Source organism: Pseudorca crassidens, chromosome 1 (assembly GCF_039906515.1).
Source record: "Pseudorca crassidens isolate mPseCra1 chromosome 1, mPseCra1.hap1, whole genome shotgun sequence".
Lineage (NCBI taxonomy): Eukaryota > Metazoa > Chordata > Mammalia > Artiodactyla > Delphinidae > Pseudorca > Pseudorca crassidens.
Window position 1 is genome coordinate 114,699,311 of NC_090296.1, and position 13,599 is coordinate 114,712,909.

At 48.9% G+C, this 13,599-nt stretch overlaps 1 long non-coding RNA gene across 1 annotated transcript in view; it reads left to right on the forward strand.

Annotated features, from left to right (window-relative positions):
* The first annotated feature begins 2,687 nt into the window (after positions 1-2,687).
* The window catches only part of LOC137231100 (uncharacterized), a 93,595-nt gene continuing 82,683 nt past the window's right edge, over positions 2,688-13,599 (forward strand). Inside the window, exons 1-3 of the long non-coding RNA XR_010946399.1 lie at positions 2,688-5,644; positions 10,368-10,577; positions 13,109-13,345. This is a non-coding gene — a long non-coding RNA (uncharacterized lncRNA). The remainder of the gene's footprint in view (positions 5,645-10,367; positions 10,578-13,108; positions 13,346-13,599) is intronic.

Sequence of the window (13,599 nt, forward strand, 5' to 3'; positions counted from 1 at the left end):
CGAGGGAATCGAGGGGCTGGCGTGGGAAGGACACTGGGGATCCATGTCGCCAGGAACTGGCCGTGGGCTCCAGTGACAGGCACTTCCTCTCTCCCTATCTAGAATGAGAGCTACTATCCCTGCTGGCACTGCAGGGCCCAGCCATTCTATTCCCTGGTCCTAGGAGCTAACCTTTCTCTCTCTGGAGAGGAAGGGGCCTCTAGGCCCCATCCAACCCTCACTTCTTCCCACCAGCTCTGCAGCCCAACTCAGCCCTGCCCAGCCAGGAGCTAAGGGGACAAGTCCCAGGAGACAAAGTTTAGTGCCGTGTGACATTGGGCCAGCCACTGCCCCTCTCTGGGCCTTCATTTCCTCCTCTAAGGAGGCTGGCTACCAGCTGTCTGGAGTCTTCCTCAGCTCTGGGTTCATTAAAGAGGTGACAGGCTGTTGTCAGGTTGTCTTGTCTCTGCAGGAGCTGGGCTGGGATGGAGGCAGGGGATTTGCAGGGATCAGACTGGGGCTGGTTGAGCCCATCCGGGTGTTGGTTGGTGTTTTGTGTGTGTGTGTGTGTGTGTGTGTCTCCTTTCTCTTGGGGAAGGAAGCCCATCCTGGGGTGCAGAGCTGTCCTGGGAAGCAGGAGTACAGGGCCAGGCGTGGGGTGCTTGGTTTATAAGGAGCACTATGGGCCTGAGTCAGACTTTCTCCTGAGTTTTCTTCTGAGGATGGAGCAGACAAGTTCTCTGTGACAAACCACTGGGAGAAGAGTGGGGGAAAGGTGGGAGGGATGAGGAGAGTGGCCTGTGGAGCGGAAGAGGGCGGTGGTTAGGATCAGAGTCTCTGGAGTCAAGTACATCTTTGAATCCCAGCTCAGCATCTGCCAGCTGAGTGTTCCATACAAGTTACTGAATTTCTCTGAGCCATTTTTCATATATAAAAGGGGATGACAGGGACCTCCCTGGTGGCACAGTGGTTAAGAATCCACCTGCCAACGCAGGGGACACGAGTTTGATCCCTGGTCCAGGAAGATCCCACGTGCCGCGGAGCAACTAAGCCTGTGCGCCACAACTACTGAGCCTGCGCTCTAGAGCCTGTGAGCTACAACTACTGAGCCTGCGTGCTACAACCACTGAAGCCCGCGCGCCAAGAGCCCGTGCTCTGCAACAAGAGAAGCCACCACAGTGAGAAACCCGCGCACCGCAATGAAGAGTAGCCCCCGCTCGCCGCATTTAAGCATTAAATGACGTGATAGATGTAAATGCTTCTTGCAGGGCCTGGCAGAGAGAAAAGCCCCAAAACTATCTCTGTGAGAGTTCCCTGGTGGTCTAGTGGTTAGGATTTGGCGCTTTCACTGCCGTGGCCCAGGTTCAATCCCTGGTCCCGGGACTGAGATCCTGCAAGCCACGTGGTGAGGCCAAAAAACAAAAACAAAAAACTATCTCCATCATCAATGCCATCATATTGTGAAGGCTGAAATCCAGCTCTGCCACTCACAAGGGCTCTCTGGGCGAGGCACAGAGCCTCAGAGGGTAGACGCTCCCTGATGTTCTGACAAGGGGTTTCCATGATCGGAGAGCTTTGTCTGGGAGATGCCAAAGTCCCTCTGTGCTGTGGGCTCTGCAGGAGCCAGGCCTCTCTGTCCGTTGAGGCCAAAGCTCCGCTCCCCAGAACACCAGTCACTGCCTGAGGGCAAGGTGCCTAGGGTGTCAGCAGATTTTGAGGGCTGCTGCTAGTTCTGGCTCTGTGAACAAAACCCAGGGCCTTTTACCTTCCGAGTGTTGATGGTAACTTCCAAGGTCCACTTCATTTCTCTGAGCCCCTACCCTGTTATTATAAAAATGTGCAAACACAGAAAAATGGAAAGTTTATACTGCCCACACTCTGTGCCCACCACTGAGACTATACTTGCTTCATCATATGTCCATCCCTCTTTTCCTCTCTCCACCCAGCAATTCATCTTACTTTTTGGATGCATTTCAAAAGTAAGCTGCGAGTGTCAGTTCACTTCACCCCTAAACCCTTCGGTAGGCATACCATTAACTATATTATGGTTCTTTTGTTTTCGAGGTAAAATTTGCTTGCAGTGAAACTCACAAGCCTTAAATGCACTCTTCTGTGAGTTTTGACAAATTCAGTCACGTGTAACCAAACCACTGTTAAGATATGGAACATGAAAAAAAAAAGATATGGAACATGAATTTGTTTCTTTCGAACTGAGTCATGCTGCATCTTTCTGAGGACTTTGGGGGAAATTCCCATGGGTCTCAGAAGCAGGAATCCATGTCATCTTCTTTCCCTCTGATTTCTGGCTGCTTGGAAATTCAGATACGTTTGTGGCCTGCTTCCAGCATGTGTACAGGACATGTTATGCATTTCTGTGTCATCTTACTCTCCCTTCTCTGCGATTTCCTTGTCTGTTATTTTTAAATCCTGCTGAGGTATATACAACTCTACAAGCTGGTTCTCAAATCCTTTTTTTGGAACAAGACTGAAGGAGTTCTGCATAATCATAGTGGAATTTTCAAGATATTTCAATGGTTTGTGGTGGCCAAATATGTGAAATTGAGGCTGTTCCAGTAAATCTGGAATGAATTGATACCCTATCCACAGAGTATGAACCTGTGTGTAGAGTATGCATGTGTACACACACACACACACACACACACACACACACACAGTGTTGGAGGGCACACATACGAAGAATTCTTTTCTTGGTCCAGACACTGGCATTGGCAGTGAAACCATCAATTCCAAACCCAAAGAGCCCACTCACCAGTGGCCTTGCTGCCTGGGACCCCTGCAGGCGGAAGCTTGGGAGGGGATGGCGGTCTGAATAGTGGTCTTGGAGGGCTGGAACAAGCCATGATGATGGTGACGTGTCCGGGACCAAGCTGCCCAGCCAGCCAGCGCTTCCCCACCGGAGCTCTTTGGTCTGGGCTTATCTGCTGGTGATTTCCCAGGTCCCGCCTCGCATTTTCTCCCCTCATTTTCGCTCGTGGGGAGCCCCTGGACCAGCTGCCGAAGACCTCCCACACAAGCCTTCAAGTTCCAGGTCATGGAGGGCGGCAAGGGTGAGGATGTGGGGTGTGGAGAGGGGAGGAGTCTCAGTAAAAATGGAGGAGAAACCTCCGCAGCTTTTCTCTCCTCAGAACATTCTCTGAGTTTGTCTTCCAGAGCCTCTGTGGCAGACCTCATTTCACTCCTATTTAGGAGACTGATTGGAGTCTGTCTCTTCACTAGACTCTAATCTTTTCTGTTTTTATCCAGCATTGAATACTAGTTGTTTAAGGAATGAAGGGTTTTTTTGGTTCGGTTTTGTTTTCCCTCATCTTTGCACAGAAGGTGTGAGAGCAAGTGCAAGGGATCATCCCTGGGCAGGGAGCAGGCTTGGTGGGGGAGGTCTGGGGTCCTGGTCTGACAGGTCTGACAGGTCTGACAGAGCTACACAGAGCACATCACCTGGGATGAGGCGCCATCTTGGAAGAGGGGAGCCTCGCTCCATCTACAGAGAGGGTCTTACGGAGCCCTGCTGGCGACTCCCTCCTAAGGAGGAAGTACCCACAAATTCCAAACATGGGCTCAGAAGTTTTCTGAAACAATCGCCAGGGATCCAAAATTTCAAAGACAGTGAAAGATTCTAAGGCTTTTATATATTACATATATAAATAGAAATATATATATATTTATTTAAGTTTAAAAAACCATACAGAAAACATATGAATATATTCACATTGCAAAGAAATGGCAACCAGCTCTGAAATACATGGAGTAAAAAAGAGTAAGGCCCTTTTCCTTGTTCCCTTCTCCCACCATCCCGCCCCCGGGTGGCCATTTCTGACAACTGGCCACTGTCCCTCTCTGCATTTTCTCTGTATTTTCATGGAAATTGGGTACATAGGAGAGGTTTTGTTTGATGCTCTACATTAGCAGAGCTAGAGTGGTAATATTGTTTGGCAACATGCTTTTTTTTTTCATTTTATAATATATGTTGGAGATCTTTCTGGATCAGTGCACCCAGCACTGCCTCATTCATTTTAATGCCTTCACAGCATTCCATTGTATAGATGTTCCATAACTGATCTAACCAGTCGCCTGTGGATGGACATTTTTTTTTTCTTTACAATGCTTTGCTCTCACAAAGAATGCTGCAATGACTATGCCTGTTCATGTAATTTCATACCCGTGTGTGTATTCCTAAACGTGGAATTGCTGAGTCAATTGATCTTTCGATGGATGTTGCCAAGTCGTCTTTCTCTAGAGGTAACCTCGTTCTTTTTAACTGAAGGATATTCAACACCAATATTTAACCAACATAACCAGTTAGAGATGAGATGGAACCGTAGCTCAGAATGTGGGAGCCAGCACTGCCTTCTGCCCATGGTTGGGGAAGGACTTGACTCCTGCTGGGAGCTCAGTGGCAAGAGGGGGGTATGTTTGCTCTAGATAATCCCTGAGGAAACCATCACTGGTCAAGAGCTTTAGTTTACAGAGTAGATTTCTGTGCATAATCAATCTCACTTAACCCTACTGAATGAGGAAGGGCCATGTTACTCATTTTCATCCCATTCTACAGATGAGAAAACTGAGGCTCGAAGGAGTCGCACTCAAGTGACTGGCATGACCAGGGTCTGAGACTCCAACTTTCAGATGTTTTTCCACTGTGTCAACAGCTTTCCCCTTTTTCTCTGGGTCCCTTCCTCTGCCTCTCCAATCCTTACCACCCCCTATACACCAAATCCTCCCCAGACAATGCTGCCCTCAGGATCACCCCCAAACGCAACTCCTCAGGTTCCAATAAACCCAGGAATATGCAATGAGATTAGAAATGGTTCCAGTTGGCCTGGAACACATCCCTGAGGCTGTCTCAGTGGGAGAATTTATACCTTCTTATTGCTCAGACAGGCTCAAGGACAGATGTGAGGCCTGGACTCCTTCCTACCCAGCCCCTCAGCCCTCAGGGGCAGAAAATTAGTTACTTAAGTTTAGAGGATAAATAACTGGGAGGAAAAAGATGCATAAATGAATTCATGTGTAGAAAAGCAAAAGACCTAGTTTATAAAGGTGCCCACTTTTCATCAAACCCAATGTAAAAACACTCAGGACTTTTTTCAGGTCTTCATTTCCTTATGCAGGCTCCTGTGTCACGTAAAACTTAAATACATTTGCATGCTCTTCTCCTGTTCATCTGCCTTTGTCAGTTTAATTTTCAGATCCATCCAGGGACCTTAAGAGGGTCAGGAGAATTCTTCCCTCCCCTACAGTCCCCTGGTATTCACACACTTGTGTAATTTTTGTTTCCCCTCAAACCGGGGCTAGACCTAGTGACTCACTTCTAAGGAAGAGAATACAGCAGAAATGAGGGGAGGTCACTTCCGGGGTCAGGTCACAGGAGGACTGAGTGCTTCCCAGGTCACTCACTTGCTCTGAGGAAAGGCAGCTGCCATATTGTGAGCTGAGCCACAGGGAGACCCACAAGCTACGGAACTGATGTCTCCCTCAAGAGCCAGCAAGGACCTGAGATCGCCAACAGCCATGTGAGTGAATTTGGAAGCGGATCTTCTCCCAGCCAAGTTTTGGGATGACTGCAGCCCCAGGCAACTCCTAGATTGCAGCCTCCTCAGAGACCCTGACCCAGAGGCCTGGATGCCTGAGCCACAGAAACTCTGAGGTAATAAATTCTTGTTAATTAAGCCACTAAGTTTGAGGGTAACTTGCTACTCAGAAATAGGTACCTAATACACATTCTACGGCCTATAGTTTCCTATTGCTGGATGTCTGGGCTGTGTTTAACTTCTCATTAATACAAAATCCACTTTAGTGAATATCTTCCTTTCCAACATGCCTTTTCTGAATTTAGGATTACTTCCGAAGGGTGATCCCAGCAGGGAGATAGTTGAGGCCAAGATTCCAATATGTATGGTTTTTCATAAGCATCCCCAAATTGCTGTCATGTAAGGAAGGGAGTGACCAAGTTGGGCCACCAGGAGCATCCAGGTCCCCGTTCCCACACGCCCTTGGCCACATCTTTCTTGGTCTTCCTAGTCATCTATGACTCCAATAGCCATCAGGTAATGATAGCACTTTCCCCTCCTACCTCTCAAGGTAGGCGACTTGAAATCAAAATCACGTCCACGAAAAGTCCCCCAGAGCCTGCACAGTGCTCTGAAGGCTGAGAGAGGTTAGGGTTTTTCTTAGACTCTGGGGATCTCTCAGAGCTCAGCCCCTTTCCATTTCATAGAAGAGGAAGCAGGGACTCAGAATGGCCAGGGCTGTGCTCAGGGTCCCACGGTAATTCACGGCAGGGCAGGGACAGGACAACCCAGGTCCTTTGCCTCCCTGTGTAGAGCTCCTCCTGACCTACTCAGTCTCCCAGCTTGCCTGAACCAAACATCCAGACAGAAGCGGAGGTCTCTCCTGCAACCCCTAAGGACTCAGAAAATCTACACATTTTAAGAAAAGCTGGCCCCCAATCCTCCTTCTTTTGCTGACCTGGCCACCCAGCCAGCCACATCTCTACCCCATGTGGCTCTGCCCGGCTTACTCCCACATCTCACGGCAGGGGGCCCTCAGCTCCCACCTCCTCCTCTCTCCAGGACCCCTCTCTTAGGCCATGAACCCTGCCTGGGCTATCTCCATCCCCTTGTCATTGTAGCCAAGAAAACAGGAAGTGTCTGAGTCACCCGCTCTCCCCTGGGCTTTAGCTGTCTGGGCCCGAGTTCTGGAGTCAAAGAAGGACAAGGAGGAAGCATGTTGGCCTCACAGAAGCCAAGACTGTCTGTGGAGCCCACGCATCCAGCACTGCCTTGCAGCTCGTGGGACCCCAAAGAGCCAGTGGTCGAGGGACTCCCCAATTCTTGGGATGAAAGAAAGCACTCCCTTAAGACATGGAATTCTTGTGTTGGCTCTGCTTCCCACCAGCTGTGGGCCATGGGCTTGTCTGATGGTTCTTAAGCTTGGTTATATTTTAGAATCACCTGAGCTCCACCCCCAGAGATTCAGACAAAAAAAAAAAAAAAATTACTTGAGGCCTAAAAGGATGTCATTGTCCTTCAGTTAGGATTTTAGTGAGCTTCTGCCAGGCATCCAGGATCACCTCAGTCCAGTTTCAAGGCTGAAGAGCTCATGACTTACCCAGATAATCAAAGCCAGAATATAGAACTTGTGAAGGTCAGTTTGTTTCTGGTTCACTCTTATCCTTTCTTTTTTTTTCTTCTTCCTCTTCGCGCCACGTGCAGCTTGTGGGATCTTAGTTCCCCAACCAGGGATTGAACCCTGGCCCTTGACAGTGAAGGTGCCGAGTCCTAACCACTGGACCGCCAGGGAATTCCCACCCTTACTCTTTTTTTAAAAAAAATTTTTATTTATTTTTGGCTGTTCTTCGTTGCTGCCAGTGGGCTACTCTTCTTTGCAGTGCATGGGCTTCTCATTGCGGTGGCTTCTCTTGTTGTGGAGCACGGGCTCTAGGCGTGCAGGCTTCAGGAGTTGTGGCTCATGGGCTCAGTAGTTGTGGCACATGGGCTCAGCTGCTCTGCTGCATGCGGGATATTCCTGGACCAGGACTCGAACCCGTGTCCCCTGCACTAGCAGGCGGATTCTTAGCTACTGCGCCACCAGGGAGGGAAGGGCCATGGCCAGTTTTTTTAAGTTGCCTTCATTAGCAAGGTGGGTCTGAGTCACCTAAATCTGCCTTTACGGAAAGTAAAGTTCCTCTCCAATTCAATTCTAACATTATAGTGTTCCTACTAAATTTTTTGATCCTATAACTGTACCCCATTTTTTTAAAACTGAAAAGATGAAAAAATGTACATAAAAATGTATTTATTTGCTTTTTCTGAAATTAAAAAAAATTCAAAACAACAATACCAATATGAATTAAAAAAAAAAAATGCAGCCAGAGACATCCATCCAGTATTGCCTGACGTGATGGCCCAGGTCTATGCAGTTCTTTGGGACCTCACTATAGTCTTTCCTCAGGCTCTTGTGGCTGGCCCAGTGCAACACCTCTCCCCTCTAGCTAAAGGGCAAGTGAAACTAGGAGTTTCCTTCTAGGCTTTAAGTTCAGCTTGCAAATCTTGATATTCTCTTTATGTGCAGCAAATTTTAACAACCTCCTTTTAGAGGTCTTGCAATAATGTTTGGTCCAGTGTATAAACTCAATCAAATATCTTAAAGTATTTTAAACTTTGTTTAAAAATGAGACTTCCGGGCTTCCCTGGTGGCACAGTGGTTGAGAGTCCGCCTGCTGATACAGGGGACACAGGTTCGTGCCCTGGTCCGGGAAGATCCCACATGCCGCAGAGCGGCTGAGCCCATGAGCCATGGCCACTGAGCCTGTGCGTCCAGAGCCTGTGCTCTGCGACGGGAGAGGCCACAACAGTGAGAGGCTCGCGTACCACAAAAAAAAAAAAAAAAAAATGAGACTTCCTATTTCAGTACTCCATTTCTAACTTAACCAAGAAGAACTTCCTTCCTGAGTACTAAGTAATCCTTACAAAACCAATTAAGTTAAACTCATAAAAAAAAAATCTAAATTAAATAATAGTAAAAGTTAAAATATGGTGAATTTAAAGTTCTCTTATAGGTTCTAGTATTGTATATAAACTCGTTAAGCGTTCAACTTAAAACCCTCAGTTTAAATTACTCAGTTTTACACTTTCAATGGTTAAAGGCTGTCACTCTAAAAGGCCAAATTATCTTATATATTACAAGCATTATAAGTGCCGAACATATACAGATTACTTCTTAATATCAAGGTCAAGTATGTCATATCCTTTTTTTTTTTTTTAATATTTAGTTATTTATTTTATTTTTGGCTGCATCAGGTCTTAGTTGAGGCATGCAGGATCTTTCATCGTGGCGCTCGGGCTTCTCTCTAGCTGTGGCGCTCGGGCTCTGTAGTTGCCGAGCACAGGTTTAGTTGGCCGGCGGCGTGTGCAATCCGGTTGCCCAAGCAGGGATCGAACCTGCGTCCCCTGCACTGGAAGGCGGACTGCCAACCCCTGGACCACCAGGGAAGTCCCAAGTAGCCCGTATCCTTGGTGCCAAATTGTACACACACTTCCCAGTTCTGGTGCAGCTCCCCTCTCAGGCTGATACCCTGATTGCATTTTGACTCTTAAAATGGGTGTGATGGGCGGAATAATACCACTGCCCCAAAGTTGTCCATATCCTAACCATATTCACCCAGAACCTGTGAATATATAACTTACATGGCAAAAGGGACTTTACAGACATGATTGTTAAGGATCTTGAGACGGGAGAGTAGCCTGCGTTATCCAGGTGGATCCAATGTAATCACAGGTCCTTATAAGAGAAACAGGGAGGCGGGAGAGTCAGAGGGAGAGTGGTGATAACAGAAGCAGAGGTTGGAGTGATGTGATTGCTGGCTGGCAGGGAGCCATGAGCCAGCATGGCTCTAGAAGCTGGAGGACGTAAGGAAGCAGATTCTACCCTAGAGCCTCCAGCAGGAATGCAGCTCTGCAACACCTTGATTTTAGCCCTGTGAGACCCATTTGGGATTTGTGTTATCTGGGACTGTAAGTTAAGAAATTGGTTTTGTTGTAAGCCGCTAAGTTTGTGATAATTTGTTACAGCAGCAATAGGAAACTAATAACTCTATACAAATAGAATTTTTCATTTAGCCCTAAGGCCTCTGAATTCTATGTGACCCTAAGATGTTTAAATATCCATTCCATTGAACTTTAAGGACTTGGCCTCGTTCAGTGTGGCCACGTAAGCGCTTACTGACGTGTGATTGTTTTGGTTCATTTCTAATCAGAAGGCGTTCGCATCCTACAGCTGATAGTTCTAGGTTCCTGGAAGATGGTGTCTGACACTACTGGGCTTATTGATATTCAGGCACCTGAGGACAGTGTGAGAAGTTGGTTCTGGTGGCCATTTGATGAGACCAGTTCCCCCCATTCATTCCTCAAACACTCCTGGAACACCGTGCCGAGGGACACGGTGGTGCAGGGGACCGGGTCTGGACCCTTAAAGCACTCAGCTGTAGAGGGAGCCGCAGACAGTCATCCTGACATGGTGTGGTCAGAGCAGGGACAGCCAGTGTGCAGAACATTACTTAGCACAGAGGAGCAGGAGAGGAGGAGGTGGTCAGGGGCTTGGAACACATGGGCTGAGAAGGGACAGCACACAGGCTGTTTGAAATGGGGCCTGGCCGGGCTGGGAAACACAGAACCAATGGCGGTCATTTCCTTGGTGGGGAGGGGAGGGGGATGAGGAGACCCAGGCTGGGGCTGGTGGACATCACGCTGAGCCTGGTCCTTCCATCAGCTTGCACTCAGGTAAGCTGGGTTCCAGTCCTGGCCCTATCTTGTGACCTCAGTTTCTTCATCAGAACAGTGTCATTCATGCTAGAATCTTCCTCTCCACAGGGAGGCAGGAGACCACCAGGAGGATGGAGGATGGCCTTTGTCCAGGAGGCTGGACTGCCAACTTCAGAAGATAAGCCGGGCCCCAGCCAGTGCAGCCACTGGGGGTCTGAACCCACCACTCACCTTTGACGAAGTCCCCTGCCTGCTTCCTACTCCTCAAGGCCCAGGCCTTAACTGGCATTGATGACAAAACTGGCAACTCAGTGAATGGTATGTGAGAAATAGGAGCCAGCTGCCAGCCCCGGCTGAATGAGCCAGAATCTGGGAGTGGGGTGTGCCTGTGTGTGGAGGGGTAGTTCTGGGAACCTGAACCCTAGAGGACCCTGGAGCCCCACTAAGGTTGAGAATCTCTGGGTTACAGGCCCAGGATTCGAGGCTGGGTCCACATGGGCTGACCCACCCCCGTTCACTGACAGGCACGCGCCTCATGCCTGGCCTTCACTGTGGTAGCATTTTCCATGTGTGCCTTCCCACGGTGACTTTGGGGTTTGTGCACGGCCCCTACACACTCACACAGTCACACTAACAATGTTGTGTCACACAGACACATGGACTTGTTTTCTAAGGAGGGCTGCCAGAATTAGCAAATAAAAATGTAGAACACCCAGTTAAATTTCAATTTCAGATGAGCAACTTATACTTTTTTAGCATAAGTATGTTCCAAGGATTGCATAGGACATATTTATACTAAAAATATAATTTTCTGTTTATCTGAAATAGAAATGAACTGGGCATCCTGTATTTTACTCGTAGCCCTACTCCTTAGCCCTGAGGCACCTTCCTGGTTTTTCAGACACACTCATGCCCCCTGTAGACACACACTGATGCTGTAAGCTCAGTTAGGTGGTGGGTGCATCTCTCTGTCCCTGCCCTGGGAGATGCCCAGCCTGAGCCCAGCATCACTGGCTGAAGTACCCAGGGAGGCGTTGCAAAAATCTTCGGCCTTGAAATGGCCTTGAAGAGTGGGAATTAAGCCTGGAAGCTGTCCCCATGAAGCGGGCCAGGCTGGGAGCCTCTGGGCTCCAAACTCCATTAAGCTCCCATGGAAGGGCGAGGGGTCTAGCTCCACCTCTCCCCTCCCCCGTCACCCCTCTGCACCTCCACCTAGGTCCCTAGTATGGTAGGAGGGCTCAGGATCGATGACGGTGAATCTGGAGGGTGTTTTGGAAACAGACATGGCGAGATAAGGATCACTCCAGTTGGCTCTGTCCCAGATTGAATCATCAAATCCAGGGCTTCCTTTGGCCCTGTTTTCCAGAAAGAAAGGCTGAGAGCCTGCAGAGGGCACCCTCCCCCCACAGGTCCTAAAGCCCACCTCTCCATGGTGGCGGTGGTGGCAGTGGTGGGGGGTGATGGGGTGAGTTTGGGAGATAGGTCAGGCCCAAGAGGAGGACACACACCTAGGTCTGAGGATGGGTGAGACCCATCACCCTCCTTCTAACATAAAGTATTGTGGACGCCCCTTTTATCATCTTGAAAAGAAAGTCACAGATATTACAACCAATCCAGACACATAATTAAAAAACAAATATACTGCCTTAATTGGAAAGTAAAGGAGAAATTAAAAGAAAGTCATTGACAATAAAATAAAATTTTTTTCAGCCTGTAATGTTTAAGCATCACTACACTAGGAAGACCTTGGCATGTTTAATGACCCCTGGCTTTAGCTATAAATAGAAGCATTAAGAACGTAACAGGTGAAACGCAGGTGAATTCAGGGGTGTTGTTTTGGTGAGTCAAATACCTGACACAATTTTCTGAAAGAGGATATTTCTTGATAAAATTCCAAACTAAGCCAAGTACGCATCTCCCCTTGATTTATGTAGTAGCTGCATTCCTAGAAAATTAGGTGTATGCTTTTAAAGCCGTACAACAAAACACTTTGCGTTTATATGTAGAACAGAGTTAAGTTCTCAACTTGGAGATTTAGAAAGGTTTTTCAACAGCTGGGGACCAGGGACAGTTTTTTGTTGCAGGACAATTCCCCTGCCCACTAATTGTGCCCCATGCCCCATCAGTGTGACAACCAACACACAAACCCACAGCTCTATAAAACCTGTCCTGGGAGCAGTATTTGCTCTCTGAGGACCAGCATCAGGAGGCCACACAGGGAACCCAGAACCCCAGCTTCCAGCTAGACCCCCCTGCACCCCAGCCTGGGCTTACCCCACCCCCAGTTTACAGACACCCTCTGAACTCAGCTAGCCCTGGGGTCTGTTCTGAAGATGGTGGCTTTGGAGGTTGTTTGGGGTGGGAGAAGGGAGGCAAAGGTACAGCACTGACTCAGCCTCTAGGTTTGCTTGCCTCCAGGGATTGTGCCTGGAGTGGGTGGGGGAGGTGACAGCCATGTGTCAAATTGTGGTGGACAGGGAGATGCGCCCAGATCCTCCTTCTAGGAAGGACTTGCTGCCCCAGCGGTTGGGAGTACTGTCAGGCCTTCTGGGATGGCTCCAGCTGCCAAGAGCTGCTTCACTAAGGTTACAGCCCTTCCCAGGTGGCCCACATCGCCTGACTCACTGAGGCAGGAATATAAAGGCCTGTCCATCTCAGCCCCACTCAGGACACCCCTCAAGGGCACATGTTCTCCAGAGCGCCCACGGGGTTGGATCTGCACCACAGCTCAACTTCTCCCTCTGCCCACACCTGGATCGTCCCCTCCCTTCCACAGGTGTTGATCCAAGGGCCTCCTTAATAAACACTCTGCACCTAAAGCTCCATCATTTTTTAACTTTTTTTTGCAGTACGCGGGCCTCTCACTGTTTTGGCCTCTCCCGTTGCAGAGCACAGGCTCCGGATGCGCAGGCTCAGCGGCCATGGCTCACGGGCCCAGCCGCTCCGCGACATGTGGGATCCTCCCGGACCAGGGCACGAACCCGCGTCCCCCGCATCGTCAGACGGACTCTCAACCACTGCGCCACCAGGGAAGCCCTAAAGCTCCATCTTAAAGTCTTCTCAGAGAACCCAACCTGTGACACCTGGTAATGAGCCGTGTTGTTGAATTGTGTGACCCAAGTCCTAGAAGGGAGCAGAGGAAAGGGGGGCTCGTGCCTGCTGGGAGCATCTGGGAGGGCCTTGTATTAGTCAGGGTTCTCCAGAGAAACAGAACCAATAGGATGTACAGGTAGATGTATAGAAAGATTTATTATGAGGGATTGGCTTATGCAGTTACGGAGGCTGAGAGGTCCCACAACCTGCCGCCTGCAAGTTGGAGGCGCAGGAGATCCAGTGGTGA